Source organism: Callorhinus ursinus, unplaced genomic scaffold, assembly GCF_003265705.2.
Source record: "Callorhinus ursinus isolate GAN/ISIS: 27379988/994484 unplaced genomic scaffold, GSC_fseal_2.0 scaffold65, whole genome shotgun sequence".
Classification (NCBI taxonomy): domain Eukaryota; kingdom Metazoa; phylum Chordata; class Mammalia; order Carnivora; family Otariidae; genus Callorhinus; species Callorhinus ursinus.
Window position 1 is genome coordinate 5,157,079 of NW_027397127.1, and position 13,878 is coordinate 5,170,956.

At 37.0% G+C, this 13,878-nt stretch overlaps 1 protein-coding gene across 3 annotated transcripts in view; it reads left to right on the forward strand.

The window, feature by feature from the left end:
* Nucleotides 1-13,878, forward strand: part of ACSL4 (acyl-CoA synthetase long chain family member 4) — an 81,513-nt gene that overhangs the window by 22,639 nt on the left and 44,996 nt on the right. For all 3 annotated transcript variants that reach the window (XM_025853734.2, XM_025853736.2, XM_025853737.2), the window contains exon 2: nucleotides 8,569-8,619. The gene's annotated coding sequence lies outside the window, so the exon portion shown is untranslated. The remainder of the gene's footprint in view (nucleotides 1-8,568; nucleotides 8,620-13,878) is intronic.

A 13,878-nucleotide genomic window follows, 5' to 3' on the forward strand; every position in this document is an offset into this window, starting at 1 on the left:
TAATGGTAGTTTTTTGTTATAAGTATTTCCCTCAAATATCTGAAGACAATTATGTAAACAGAAATTCTAGCTTAAAAATAGTATAGAATTGTCGAACTACTATGTTGCACACCTGAAACTCATATAACACTGTCAACTATAGTTCAATTTATTTATCAATAAATAAATAGTCACAGATAAAGCGAAGGCTGATATTGTGAAGGAAAAAATGACTTCAGCCAGCTGTATTCTCTGACAAGTGTTAGATTTTTTTCTCTTATCCATTCCAACAAATATTTGATGCTATTTCTAAGCCAAAGTGCGATACAGAGATAATAGGATGTAGTCCTTTTCCTGAATGAACTTACTGTTTAGATAAGTGATTAAGATAAATTCATAAATAATACAATTAACTTCTGAAATGCCCTCCCTTCCAAATCCCTTCTTGTCACCTGAGTGGAAGGCAAAGAGATGATACCCATTTGGGTAATGTAATACAGGTTTCAAGCTGTTAGTGAAGAGCTATGAAAGTTCAAAAGAAGGCAAGAAATGTTAGCTCAAGGTATCAGTGAAGATATCCCAGAAAAGGTGGCTTTTGAGCAGAATTCTGGATAGAAAGAAGGGCATGAATAAAGCCTTTGACACAGGAGAATTTCAGAGGATGTCAGTGTGGCATAGTTTTTTTTTTTTTTCAAGGTGGTAAATGGTTTCTTTTGGGTAGAATATAGGTATGGTAGATGTTTTTCTCATTAAATTAAAAATTTATGGTAAAATATTTAATGCTGCCGATGGGAGTATAAATAGGTCCAGCCTTTCTGGAAAGTTATTTTATAGGTGTGTATCAAGAGTTTCCTTTCCCACCCTTCCCACCATGCCCCAGTCTATCTTTGACTTGGTAATCACACTTCGAGGAAATCTGAGGGAAAAGTTTTTATAATCTTGAGGAGGGAGAATGACCCAGAAGCCACAAAGGAGACTACTGATACATGTTATTACTTAAAACATAAAAACCAATATTTGGTCCAAAGCCCCCAAAACGAGAGAAGAGCTATACTGGGAACAATATTTGTAGTATGTCAGACAAAGGGTTTATTTCCTTAATATAAAAAGGGCTCTTATGAATCACCAAGAAAATATGATTAATGAAGTGAAAATATTGGCAAAGGACTGGATTCATATTCATTCATATAAGAAATTTAGATATAGTGAAACATTTTAATATATTCATTGAAAATTATCAAAAAAGTGTTTCTGGCACCTGTTGAACAGAATTCAATTCAGTGTTGGAGGGGATGTGGAGATATGGGCATATTTTTTTAAAAAAAATTGTTTATTTGGGAGAGAGCACACGCAAGTGCTTGGGGAGGGAGGAGGGAGAGGAAGTGAGATAATCCTCTAGCAGACTCCCCAGGACCCTGAGATCATGACCTGAGCTGAAATCACTTACTCAACCAACTGAGCCACCCAGGCACCCTGAAATGGGCATATTAATTTTGGTGGGAATGTGAAATGGTATATTCTCTTTTAGAGGGCATTAAAATTTGGGGAGGATGTGAATAAATTTTAGACTTTTACAAAAGTGTTGCAAGAATAGTACATCACATCCATGGACCCTTCCCCTACCTCCTCCTAGTGTTAACATTTTACATAGTTATAGTACAATTAATTAAAACTGAGAAATTAATATTGGTATAATACTATTAACTACAGACTTTATTCAAATTTAATTAGTGTTTCTATTAACATCTTTTTTTCTGTTCCAGGATCTAATCTAGGCTCTCACATTACATTTAGTTATCATGTCTCTTTAGTCTCTTTTTTTTATACTTTAATTTTTTATTTTAATTCCAGTTAACATACAGTGTTATATTAGTTTCAGGTGTACAATATAGTAATTGAACACTTCCATTCATCACCTGGTGCTCATCACAAGTGCCCTCCTTAATCCCCATCACCTATTTCACCCAACGCCCCACCCACTTCCCCTCTGGTAACCATCAGTTCTCTGGAGTTAAAAGTCTGTTTCTTGGTTGGTCTCTCTGTTTCTCTCCCTTTGCTTGTTTGTTTTGTGTCTGAAATTCCACATATGAGTGAAATCCTACACTATTTGTCTTTGTCTGACTGACTGATTTTGTGTAGCACAAGACTCTCTACCCCTCCTTAGTCTCTTCCATGAAAATTCCTCAGTCTTTGTCTTTCATGACCTTAACAACTTTGAAGAATACTCGGTACTTTATAGAATGCCCCTAATTTCGGTTTGCCTAGTATGCCCCTAATTTGGGTTTGCCTAATGTTCTTTCTTGGTAGCTTGAGATGATGTAATTTGGGCAAGAACACCACAGAAGCTATGTTGTGTCCTTCTCAGTGTGTCCTGTCGGGAGTATGTGATGTTGATGTGCCCTGTTATTGGTGAGGGTAACCTTGATCACCTGATTAAGGTGATCTCAACTGTGTTTCTTGACAGTAAAGTTGTCATTTTTCTCTTGGAATTAATAGGTATTAAAAATACTTTATTATATTGTATTTTTTAAATACATTTTTGGAGGTGATACTTTGAGACCATGCATATATCCAATTTCAACTTTAAACTTTCGCTCACCAGTGTTAGCATCCACCAGTGGATTTTGCCTGCAGCCAATTATTGCTGTAGTGTTCTTTTTTTTATTTTTAAGATTTTATTTATTTATTTGAGAAAGAGAGAATGAGCAGGGAGGAGGGGCAGAGGGAGAAGGAGAAGCAGACTCCCTGCTGAGCAGGGAGCCTGATGTGGGGCTCTGTCCCAGGACCCTGGGATCATGACCTGAGCCGAAGGCAGACGCTTAACCAACTGAGCCACCCAGGTGCCCTTACTGTAGTGTTCCAATGGAGATTTTCTATTTCCTTTATTCCTTCCGCATTTATTAATTAGAATTTTTGTATAAGGAAGTTTTGTCCCTTCTCCCTCCTGTACTTATTTATTTGGTCAATCATTTATTTGTATTAGTATGGACTCATGGATATTTCTTTTATTCTTTTGGATATGATCTAATACTATCACTTACATTGTTGTTCAAATTGTTCCAGCTTTGACCATTGGGAGCTCTTTTGGGTTGGCCCCTGTGTCCCTTTGGCATATCCCCATCTTTTTTTTTTTTTTTTTAACACTTCCTTACTTTCTGGCACCAGAAGATACCAGGCTCAGCTGGCATTTTTCCTGCGCTGGCTCTGGAATCAACTACTTCTCTAAAGGGCCCTGGTTCCTTTTACTGGGGAACGGTAATTGGAAACCCAAGATCTGGGTGCTGGATATGATCACTGACTGCTACTGAGTATCTTTGCTTCTAGACCTGGAGGGCAATTTTAATAGACTAAAACCTAAAATGGTCACATACCCTTTTGACCCAGCACTTCGACTAGAAATATATCCTATAGACACACTGGCATAAATATATTGTTAAGGATATTCATTGCTGGAATACCATATAACTGTTTAAGAGTATTTTTTTAAAGATTTTATTTATTTATTTGAGAAAGCCAGAGAGAGAGCACCCCCAGAGAGGAGGGGCAGCGGGGAAGGGCAGAGGGAGCAACTGACTCCCCACTGAGCAGAGATCCCAATGCCAGTCTCAGTCCCAGGACCCCTGGATCATGACCTGAGCCGAAGGCAGGTGCTTAACCGCTTAATCCACTGAGCCATCCAGGCGCCCCTAACTGTTTAAGAGTATTAGGTAGATCTGTGTATTCTGGCATGGAAAGACATGTAAGAGAGTCATATTTTTTTTAAAAAGTTGCAAACCTGTATAGATAGTATGATTCAGTTTTTGCTTAAAAATTGTGTGTGTGCGTGCGTGCATGCGTGCACATGTGTATTGGGACTCTGCTTACAAAAACATCTCCAAGGGCACTTACCATACTATTAAAAGCTGTTATTTCTGGAGGATTGAATAAAAAAGACACTTTCACTTTGTATTTTATATTTTATAATGTTTGTGTTTGTTTTTTTAAACACTTTATTGAGATACCATGAATATTTTTAAAACACATTTTGTTTTAGGTTACCTAACTTTTCCATGAATCAGCCTTCTAGTCTCTGACAGCCTAGAATCATCTCCATACTTTTTACACTATTACATGATAGATTTTGATTAGTTTTATTATTTAGGTTATAATATTTGTTTAATACATTTTAATGTTTATGAATCAAGTGACCTACAAGCCTGTGAAACATTTAAGACTCTTGAACCACTCATACTTTATATATTCTTAAGGGGAAAAGAAAAGATTCTACTATAGCTTAGATTCTGAGCAGTACCCTCTAGTAGTTTGATTGGCTTATGATAGTCATGTAGGCCTGTTTTAAATGTAATTTTCTTCTTCTTTATGACTTTTTAAAAATCATTTTAAAATAAACAATATTTATGGAAATTTTGGGAGCTATTGAAATCAGCAGAAAGAATACTAAAGTATATAAGACATTAAAACAGAACAAAAAATACTAAAACATAAAATTCACCTGTAATCCTATCACACAGCAATAGCTAGCATTAATATTTGGTGCATATCTTGCTAATTTTTCTATGAATGTACCCACCCAAATATATATGTATATAACGGAGTCATACATACTGTTTTGTACCTGTGTTGTTTCTTGATTTCAACATTTCTAACCTTTGAACTGTATTATAGTTATGGTAGTTTTTATCCATTAGCAAACACGTGACCTACATGCATCTATCTGAAGCAAGACCTATAAAAGACCATTGCTGAGGAGATCGTTCTATGAGGGACTCACCAGAATTTACTTTTAGATTTGCACACTAAATGCTCAGGACTTTGTGAATATTTCCCACTCTTTTTGAAACATTCTCTTTTAAACGTACTAAGCTTGGTCCTTGAGACATTAATTACAGGAGGAAGATTGATCGTGCTTTAAACATTTCCAACAGATGTTATCACAAGTTGAGTATTGACTTTACTTTAGAAGAATGTTTTCAAAATATTGGTTAGCAGACTAACTTATTTGCAAGAGGGCAAAAACTAAACACATTAATGGTTTGTTTTGAAGTCTGTCTGAAAATATGAGGGTTGTCTGAAGTTGAACAGCCCTGCTTCGTATTTGTGGTTGCTTTTTCCTTAATCACCGTCCTGTTAGCTGCCTGGACACTGTTTTGCTTCATGGTATTCAATGAGTAAGGCTTTCTCAGGGCCACCTCATTTCCTAATTGAAAGACGATAAACTCTGGATGCTGTATTCTCTTTTTTTCATGCCACCAGGTGATCATTAAGTAGAAACAAACTATATTATATGCTTCAGTCTGTTAAAAATTTGCCTTGTGAAGGATTTCCAACTTTCTTGTGCTAACAAAAACTTGCATATACATGTGAAAGTGAAAAGTGTGTCCCAAATTTGCATTCTCATTTCAGCCAGATCATCCCTAGTCCCAGTCATTTGTAAATGGAAGCTGTGCGGTGATCATCTGCTTAGTTCTTTTATATGAAATTATTTCTTCAATTTATTTTAATAGAATGACTTTAAGAGCAGGGTGCTTTTTTTAGGGGGGGAGGGTAGGGGAGAGGTTAAGTTCAAGGTCAGTTTTTCCATTGTATAGAAAAAAATTAGATTAGGAAATGTGATTTAGTTCTCTTCTATCTGCTGGGCAGCAGTTGCTTTTTTTGTTTTGTTTTGTTTTTTAAACGATGAAAGAAATGTCCATTAAAGGTACAGGTGCTGAAAAAAAATCATGTCTGTCTCTTGTATTTAAGAACCTCCTAAATAACCTCCTAGGGCGCCTGGGTGGCTCAGTTGGTTGGGCGACTGCCTTCGGCTCAGGTCATGATTCTGGAGTCCCGGGATCGAGTCCCGCATCAGGTTCTCTGCTCAGCAGGGAGTCTGCTTCTCCCTCTGACCCTCTTCCCTCTCGTGCTCTCTATCTCTCATTCTCTCTCTCTCTCTCTCTCTCTCAAATAAATAAATAAATAAATCTTAAAAAAAAAGAACCTCCTAGAGTTGCTTTGCCTTGCCTGATTGATGGAGGACTGTGAGACTGGAAATGAGTAGAAGGTTGAAGCTGGGGCTCTCATTCAGCTGAGAGAATTCTCTGACACTTGATTCTCCTCTCCATCTTCTCCCTCTGTAGTACCAAGGACCAAGTGTAAACTATCCTTTGCAAATATTTACGGATGAAATTATTTTCCAAATTAAGCAAGCTAGTGGATAGTTTTGTATTCCCCCCCCCGCTGCCAGCCACCCATAGGTCTTTAAATGATTTTGTAGAAAGTTGGTCTTTGTCATTTATCAGTTACCTGAGTTAATCTGTGGGGGGAAATCTATCCATTTGTACTTAGAAATATGAAGTTTTTCTTCCCCAACATTCTCTTTTTGAGCTCTTTGGACTTTATTTGAGTATGTATATGCAGAGATTTACTTTCCTTATGTTAATATCAAATGTTATCCCTCTGGGAGAAAAACAAGAAAATGTTAAGTAGCATGCCTTGTTTATAAGTAGTCTTAACCATGTGTTCACACATGTGCTGATACTGTCCCCAGCGCACCCTCCCCAAAAGTAGATTGTGGATATTCACTTGAAGTGGAGAAGTAGTTCCATGAAACAAAACAAAAGGCATGCTCTGTTAGCGATAGGTCTGGGTATAAATCATTCTTTCCTTCATTGTTCTGTGGGTAGCAAAAGAGAAAATGAACTGTTTTATTTACCAAGTAGTTAGTGTGGTCATTAGTCATATGGATGTTTGCGACTTCCATTGGAGTGTCTAGATTTTTTTTAAAAAAGTGTTTGAAGGGTTTTTCTCATAGTCCCATGCAAGTACTACTGAGTACTACAGCATGGAGCTAAGACTTCATTTCTTCTTCAAAATCTTAATCGTGCCCAGGACACCCCCGCAGTGCTGGAATGTAAGTAAGTGATGTCAAATTACGGAAGGGCCTTATTTTACTATTCTGAGTATTCAGATGATAAGTCATTTTCTCCTGCACTGTACAAAATAGGTTAATCCTCAGCTGTAAACTGACCGTAAACCTTCATAGCGTATATATATCTTCAAGAGCATCATAAAACTGATCTGTATATTCATTGAAGGAGGATGAAAATATCTCTAGGTTTTTGACTAGAGCAGTGCAGTATTTTGATTTGGAAAGAATCTTTCACTGTTTAAAGGAAATTATTGATTTTGGATTTTGATGGGAAAATCGGTAGGCGCCTGCAGGCACTTGAGGTGGGGATATCTGGGTAGATTGGCTAGTTTCCTGTGGTCAGACATTATCCCTGAACTTGACTCCTGTCCTGATAGGGGGTGGGGGGGGATAAGAAGTACAAATAAAACTATTAACAGCATGACTCTTGCTTCTTGCCATTTTCTTTTCATTTTACTTTAAAATTTTTTATTGAGATATAATTGATGTATAATATTGTGCAAGGTGCACAACATGTTGATTTGATACATTTATATATTGTTACGATTACCACCTTAGCTTTAGCTAACACCTCTGTTGCATCACATAATTATCATTTTCTGTGGTGAGCACATTTAAGATCTAATTTCTTAGCAGTTCTGAAGTATATGACACAGCATTGTTGACTGTGATCACTGTGCTGTGCATCAGATCTCCAGAACTTACTCATCTTCTAGTTGCAAGTTTGTATCCTTTAACAACGTCCCCCCTGGTCTCCCCTCCAGGCCCTGATAACCACCATTCTACTCTGTTCTTATGAGTTTGGCTTTTTTAGATTCTACAAATGAGCGACATCATGCAACATTTGTCTTTCTCTGCCTGGCTCATCTCACAAAGCATACCCTCGAGGTCCATCCATGTTGTTGCAAATGGCAGGCTTTCCTTCTTTCTCATGACTATGAGTATATTCCATTGTATGATGTACATACCATATTTGCTTCATCCATTCATCCATTGGTGGACACTTAAGTTGTTTCCATATCTTGGCTATTGTGAATAATGCTACAGTAAACATGGGAGTGCAGATCTCTTTTTGATATCCTGTTTTCATTTCCTTTGGCTGTATATCCAGAAGTGAGATTGTTGGATCATGTGATCATTGTATTTTTAATTTTTTACCCAACCTCCATACTGTTTTCCAGAGTGGCTGTACCAATTTACATTCCCACCAACGCTGCACAGAGCTTCCCTTTTCTCCACAAACTCGCCAACACTTGTTATCCCTGGTCTTTTTGATGATAGCCATCCTAACAAGTGTGAGGTGATGTCTCATTGTGGTTTTGATTTGCATTTTCCTGATGATGAGTGATGTTCAGTACCTTTTCATGTGCTTGTTGGCCATCTGGATGTCCTCTTTGGAGAAATGACTATTTCTCCAAGTGTAATTTTAGTTTCTCTGCCCATTTTTTCATCTTGCTATTTTCCCACAGAGTTTTGACTACTGTTTCTTAGGCTCAGTTACTTTTCTGCAACCCTACACTACTTTTAGCCAGATGATCATCTCTAATCATTTTTTGTTTTCCCTTTGGTACCTGGCTCATCATGAACTAAGGTGCACAGGTGAGGTGAAACAACACTTGAGTGTTTTTAAAAGGGTTTTTTTCTTATGTTACTGTACCCATAAATGTTGTCTTTTATTACAGATTGAAATCACAAAAGATATACGTGTTCTTCTTAAGAGAAAAAGGAAATCTGTAAGTATTCTTCAAAAATTCTAAATTTGTAATTTTATCAGTTTTTGGAGGAAATTAAGTTTTAAACATACTAGCAGGCATCTTGACTCTTTTTGTAGTGGAAAAACCCTGCCAATCTCCATGTTTGTGTTAAAAGGGCAATATTTGGAAAAGTAAAATGGGAAAACTTTTTACCCTGTACAGCTTCTAAAATTTAAACCATCACCACTCATTTCTAAAAGGGGAAGTGATAGTTGAAATCTAAGTAAAATATTTTTCCTTAAGCAGTTACCAAAAAATGGAGTCACAGATTGGAGTTGCAGTTCTGACTGTTGAGGCTTACAGGCTGAGAGTCTTTGGCAAGCTATTTTGCTTCCTTTTGCCTCAATTTTCTAATCTGTAAGGAGGTTTATTATTCTTGATGACATGAAGTCTGTAGTAGTGGATACTCTCCCTAATAAATTGAAGCTTGTTCTAGTTAACTGGTTCGCAAAACTGATTTAAACATATTTCTGATTTGCAGAATTTTAGGTATTAGCCTTGTCTCTCACCGAAGCATCTACTCTAGACTATAGCATGGAATAAAAGAAACACAACAGCACACTTAAAATTAGAGTCCTAGTGTTTGAGTCTTGGACCTTGAAAATTACCCAGTCCAGTGTTTCCCAAACATTGATGTTTAGACCAGTGCTGGTCAGTGAGGAGTTTTTAGTGGTCCAGGGTGAAGTGAGGAAAGTAAGGACAACAGGCCATGCATTTTTTAAGATTAAACTCTTCCCATTTAAATGATTGCTTGTTATTATAAGATCTGTCCATCTAATTTGGGGGCATTAAATACATTCTGTATTTTAGGAAATGGTGGTGATAGCAAATGGTAGGGTTTTTGGTTTATTGTTTTTTTTTTTTTAAATGCCCATACCTGTCCCCCACCCCCCAAGGCAGCTGTGTCCTTCCCCTCACCATCCTTCTTTGCTTTTAAAACTTTACGGGCCTGTGCTATCTTAAAATAAGAATCCAGTTTTCTCATTTTACAGATGAAACAGACAAGAGGTTATTTAATTTGTTCCAGATCTTACAGTTCAGCAGGCTCCTGAACCAAGACCAAAACCCTGGATACAATGCTGCCTCTCTTGTATTTCTGGTCTTCTGAGAATTGCTTTAATTATAATAGGTTATAAACTTGAAACAGAAGATCTAGTAGTTCTTATGTGCTAATAACTATTTTTGAATTCCAAGTGTAAAGTAATTCAAGACTTAATGTTCTTGTGTAGCTTGGTGCTAAAGTCTACTTATTAGCCTGCATGAGAAAAATCTTAAACATGGCCAGAGATTTTCATCAGCAAGCCTGAATTAGCCGTCTCTGAATTCAGCTACTTAGCACGCTACCCCATGATTGATAAAAGAGGTCAGGTATCAGTGAGGTTAGTGTTTCCTTGGGGAAATAGACTGTGGTGCCATCGTGAGGGCAGTAGTATTCACGCTTCTATAGTTGATTTATTTGTCCACAGAGAGTCTGTTTCCTCTCTCTCTCCCCCCTCCTCCCACACGCATGCACACACTTGTGCATGCACACATACACACACACACCCTATAAATATAAACATTTATGGCACTCGGTTTACAGCCCTTCTAGATATGTAAGAGAAGAGTACCAAGGCAAAGAGTCGGAGTCGCCAAATGCATTGGCAGAAACATATGTCTAGTTTTGTTCAGGAGTTTACAGGATTCTTTGGAGTGTCTTTGACACTTCAGAGACTCCTCTTCGACTGGCCTAGCTGGGCCTTGGCTGTCCCAAAATACACTTCAAAGCAGAAATACCTAATTCCCTGATGCCCCTCCCTTACTCACCTTAGTGAAGCATGCATGGGCCAGGGAAACAAATGAACGTGAAGAGAACAGAATGGAAGGTATTCCTCATCCCTAGTATGGAGACATTAACTCAAGGAGTACTTTTCCATGGCTTCTTGTATTGAGTGTCACATGGCTTCCTCCTTTAGTGAAGAATTCTTTAATTCCTAAAATGTCAGGTACAGCCATAATGAAATGCTAAGAATAATAATAACAACAAAAAAAAACATTTTGAATTCTCCCCAGTCTTTGGAATATCTGTGCTCTTCTTTTTACTAGTGCTAATATTTGAGAGTTGACTGAATGACTACAGGATTTCAATCTTCAACAGATTTATCAGTCTTCGAGTTCTTTTCTTAGTCTCACTTACAAAGGTATATTTAATACTGAAGAGCAGAGTGAGCTTTTTAAAAAAAAAATGCAGTTTCACATGGTGGCCATGTGGCTGAATTGTAGTGACTTATTTGGCCATTTTGTAAGAAATGGCTTAAGACTACATTGTTGCATAATTTTTAACAGTATAAAGTACTGGGAAACAACATTAGCAAAGAACTAACCTGTTGGACTGGCTCCTCCTCTAGCAAATGTGGAGGGTGGGTCATGTGGCAAAAATAAATAAATAAATAAAAGGTACGGTTGCAAAATTCTCCCTGTTACACAAAGTTGTTACTAGGGGAAGTATTATGCTGGTCACAGATTTTTTTTTTTTAAATTTATAATCACGGTTGGCAGCCTGCAGTTTGTATTACTTTATTACTAATAAATATATAACATGACAGGAGAGAGACCATCTCTCACTTGGACACAATACATTTATTATAACTGTGAGTTAATTTTAAAGTTACTTTGAATTATTTTTGATTAGCTTATATTAAAACCATGACTGTGTTCCCCTAGAGAAAAAATACCTGGGAAATAGAAGTCTTTACAGACAAAATTAAAGTCTACCCCATGGTGCGATGTGCCCTCTAATTTAGCAGCAGGGTTCTGTCTACAGGGATCTGTAACAGTTCATCTTAAGCAGTAGTCTAGGACATTGAAATTGGCACTGAACCCTTTTTATTTCTCTCCAAATACATACCTCCCAGAACTTAGTTTTCCTCCCTTTCTCCTGATGTTTAACCAAGTTGGATCATAACATCATGCTTTGTCAGTAGCTGCCACTTCTAGCTTGGTCTATCCTCAGAAGTCCTTAAATGTAAACCTTGGTTTAAATCTATACAGCCAGCTCCTGACTTTTGAAAGCTTCATATTTAAAAATGAAGCATGTTGTGATCACTTAAAATGAGGAATAGGTGCATAATTATACACAGTGTATGTGAAGTGTGTAGGCAGCAACATTGGCTCCTAGATCTCTTCATTTCAACACATAGATAGGATCCCAATTATAAGAACGTATGACCTAGAAAAAACATAATCTGATGCATGCTGGGGATGTTCTTAAAACATTATGGGAGGGGACTTTTGCTACAGTGTGAAAGAGCATCTTCAACATGGCAGCTGAGGTGTTTTCTTTGCTGGGAAAAGCTGGGAAGAGACTGGCAGGATGGCGACCTCAGGGGTTAATAACTTTCCAGGTGATGAAGTAGATGGGCTCGGTTAATCTTGTTAGAGACGCACCCAAAGATCTGTCGTAGTGGTGAGAGGTTTGTCGTCAAAGTAGCTAGCTAGGCACAGGTACAGTGTGTTATATGTTCGCCCTAGGTTTTTGTTTTTGTTTTGCTTTTTCAGTTTTCAAATGAATGTATTATAATTACTGTGTATCGGGTCTAAAGTTTGATTGTACAGACTCTACCATATTGATTAGGTTGGTCTATCAATTTGAATCTGATGAGACAAAGGGCAGATGAATATATATTTCACATAGTTATTCAGTCTTGCAAACTAACAGCAAAAGATCCTACTAGCTAACCTTAATGCCTTTTATATTCTTAAAATAGTAACATTTTTAAAGTTTTCATATTAAAATGTGAAATTTATTATATTGTAATATATAGCTCCTGTGAAGTTTGATTTCATTAACCAAATGCAGCCATTCTTTGAACATCATATTTGAGCTTTCTCCTCTGTATTTTAAAATCATTTGGAACTTTTTAATAGTGTGTGAGAGAAAAGATATTTTTTAAAAAAGCACTCCACCCCTTTATAAAAGTCTTGATGCAATATTTATGTAGAGATATGATCTTTTAAAGTGCCGCAGATACGTTATCTGTTTAATCTCTTGGAACTTTTATTTATTTTATTTATTTTTATTTTATTATTTTTTAAAGATTGTATTTATTTATTTGAGAGAGACAGAGAGCACAGAGAGTGAGAGGGAGAAGCAGACTCCCTGCTGAGCAGAGAGCTCCACACTGGGCTGGAACCCAGGACCCTGAGATCATGACCTGAGTGGAAGGCAGCCATTCAACCGAGTGAGCCACACAGGGCCCTGCTTGGAACTTTTAAAATTGTTTTCTGATTTAATGTTGAGTGGATACAGAAGGCAAATTGTCTCTTTATTTGGTATTTAAATTACCCCTTTTAATGCTGTGTGACTTGAAGATGCAATTTCTTAAAGTAGCACTTACATAGTTAATCATTGATTTTCAAATTGATGCCTTTTATATTTTCATAAGGTTGTTTGTGAAGGACAGATGACATTAATCTGTCCTTATTGTGTGTTTCAACTTGGCAAATGCATGGATCCTTGCTTGGTATAGTCTGTTTTCTCAAACTTTTGGGAAAAAAAAAGTCTCCGTATTAATGGAGTTCAGTTTATTAGTTTTTCTTTTTCATTCTTAAATTGATGTGGTGTCATGTGCTTCTGGGGGAGATGATTTCTTTTAAATTCAGACTTTAATCAATATGTAGTGTTTGTTTACTTTGTGTACTAGAGCTTAAATGTATCACTAATGCTTTTTTGTGTTTAAGCTAACTATCTCAGAACGTTTGAAGTAACTGGAATGAAATACTTAAAATTAAACTTGACCTCAAGACAAAAAGTAAAATTTTATCTCATTTTCCCCTAAGACTTCTAGGACTCACTCGGTACCTAAAGGGCATTTTTCCACCTATAAAAATGTCTCAGGATGTAGGATGGATCAGTGCTCAAAATTGCTGCCAGGATTTCTACATACACAAAGTTTATCACTGTCACCTACTTAGATTATACCAGTATGACCAGGATCACAGACAATAGAGCTGAAAGCATAGCTTTAAAATCTATTTAAATCTACTATAATCTATTTGAAATCTATTAGACCTGGATCAAAATCCCTACTTCGCTGTGTCACCTTGGGCAAATGATCTCTCACAGACTGGTTCTATCATCAGTAAAATGAGGGTACCACATCAAAGGGGTTTCCTGAAGGATTCAATGAGATAATATATCTAGAGGACTGAGCACAGTGCCTAGCCCAGAGTCAATGCTCAATGAGTGGTTATTCATCT